The sequence below is a fragment of the Microtus ochrogaster genome, linkage group LG9 (assembly GCF_000317375.1).
Source record: "Microtus ochrogaster isolate Prairie Vole_2 linkage group LG9, MicOch1.0, whole genome shotgun sequence".
Classification (NCBI taxonomy): Eukaryota; Metazoa; Chordata; class Mammalia; order Rodentia; family Cricetidae; genus Microtus; species Microtus ochrogaster.
In genome coordinates, this window is record NC_022034.1 from 28,297,550 (window position 1) to 28,300,070 (window position 2,521).

Genomic DNA, 2,521 nt, shown 5'->3' on the forward strand with positions numbered 1-2,521 from the left:
CGCACGCACGCATGTACACACACGCACGCATGCACGCACGCACTCTGTAGTTGCCAGGCAACTTCTGTTACTTCTTTCAAGTCCTTGTTGATGTCACAGAGGCTGGCTGTTCTTTGAGAATCCAGAGGAGGTGAGTGCATTTGTGAAAACTGTGACACTTCGTAGTGACCCCTGAAAGGTCAGTGGACTTGTTTAGGAACAGGGATTCGATGTGGGCAGCTCCTGGTGCAGAGGCAGAGCATGGACAGAACGGTACCGTCTGAGGACACATGCAGGTGGTGGTGGTGGTGCCACTCAGGGTGACAGCTGACTGACCCGCTGGTGGAGGCGTGTTAAGACTTCCTAGGACCTGACTGGCTTTCTCTCCATTCTCTCTCTTTCCTGTTCTTCCTTCCTTGCTTTTTCCTCCTCTTCATCTTCTTCCTTTAGATTGGCATTTGCTGGAAAGTAAAAAAGGATTCTAAATGGTTAGGGGAAAAGCAACAGGAGAAGAGAAGGAGGAGAAAGAGGAGGGGTCTGCCTGACATTCCCCTGGTCTCTGGGAGGTTATGAGGATGCTGCTCACTATCTTCTCTAGTGTCACAAAGAACAGGTGGCACCTGGATTAGCAGAGATACTAACATGTAGCAGAAATCCAAAGGCCAATGCTCATCTTCAGAACATGATTTTGTGTGTCTGTACACAAAAATTGCATGTATACCAAGTCAAACATTACAGAATCACTCTAGAGGCTAGGCGTGGTGGCCCTCACCTGTAATCCCAATACAGGAGGCAGAGGCAGGCTGATCTCTGTGAATTCGAGTTTGGAGGGCTCTGCAGTTAACAGCACTGACAGCTCTTCCATGGGACCCAGGTTTGATTCCCATCACCCACACAATGGCTTACTACCTTCTGGAACTCCAGCCCCAGTGGAGCTGACAACCTCTTCAGGCCTCTGCAGGCACTGCCTGCTGGGTGATGTCTAACCCTGCAAATTCCTTTTATTTCTGTTTTCTGTTCTCTGTCACATAGAGTGAGGTGAAGGGGACAGTTAGGGCGTGAACACATAGACGCTATTACATCATAGATTTCCTGGTCTCTCTGCTCATCCTCCCTTTTTGGTGGGCTCTCTAAGAGCGAGCGGGACACTGACTCAAGCTGATCTAGAACCGGTGGAGACACAAATGGCCCCAGCCTAGAAGAACGCACCTCAAAGTTACTTATCTCTCCCTCAGACCTGGCCGTCTCCGGAAGTGGTGGCTGGGGGGACATGCTGCGCTGTGGTGTCCTGCCTTAGAGAGGATTCATCGTCCTGTCCCCTCTGGACTTCCTTTGCAAACCCGCACTAGCAGGGTACCTGCTGACGAAGCTCTTCTCCGAGGATCGTGGGGCCCGTGCTTTGGCCTTGGGTACAGTCTTCCTGTCCCCATGTAACCATTGCCTCAATCCAGAGCCCTGCAGTATGTGCTACCTTCCATGAAGGTAAAAAGGTTTGCACTCAAACACAGTACATTCGTAGGATCATCAGTGGGTGTGGATATGGAGACTTGCAGTGGGCAAAACGACTACCAACAGTGTTTGAAACTTTTAGCCATTTTTATTTGCGTTAAATCTACTACTATTCAGATTCAGTTTTGGGCTTTACTTCTTAACATGTAAATATTTTCACCGGAACAAATTTTCAGTACCTTTTAACTGTCTTGTTATTTTGATTTAAATTTTTTTGTTGTTTTTTAAGTGCTTTATTTATTTATTGTATGGGCATTGGTATTTTGCCTGCATGTATGTCTGTGTGAGGGTGTCAGATCGCCTGCAAATGGAGTTATAGACAGTTGTGAGCTGCCATGTGGGTGCTGGGAATTGAACCTGGGTCCTCTGGAAGAGCAGTTAGTACTCTTAACCACTGACTTCCGTTTTTAGAAGGGTTTCTCTGTGTAATGGCCCTGGAACTGACTTTGTAGACCAGGCTGGCCTCAAACTCACTGAGCTCAGCCTGTCTCTGCCTCCTGAGAGCCACCAACCTCTGGCTGATTTAAACTTCTTAAAGTTTCCTTTTGTTTTTTGTGTGTGGCATGCTATATACATGTAAGAGACAGTAACATCGGAAAAGACCAAACCTCTAAAAGATTCCATCTTAATTCTAACACTAGAAATACAAATTATCATCCCAAATGACTCATAATGACTTACAGTAAATTAACACAGTTGAAGACACGAGTGATTTAGGTAGAGTTAAGTCTGCTTTGCCACATTATCCAGACTTGCATCCCAGTTGCCAAAACAGAAGGGCTCGCCTCACAGACACCATAACCAGTGGAGAGCCATGGCTCTTACTGTGTGTAAAGTTGACACTTTCCATCTAAGTATGTGAGCCTGTGTTCTGGTTAGTATGTGAGCCCTTGTTCCGGTTAGTATGTGAGCCTGTGTTCCGGTTAGTATGTGAGCCTGTGTTCTGGTTAGTATGTGAGCCCTTGTTCCGGTTAGTATGTGAGCCTGTGTTCCAGTTAGTATGTGAGCCTATGTTCCGGTTAGTATGTGAGCC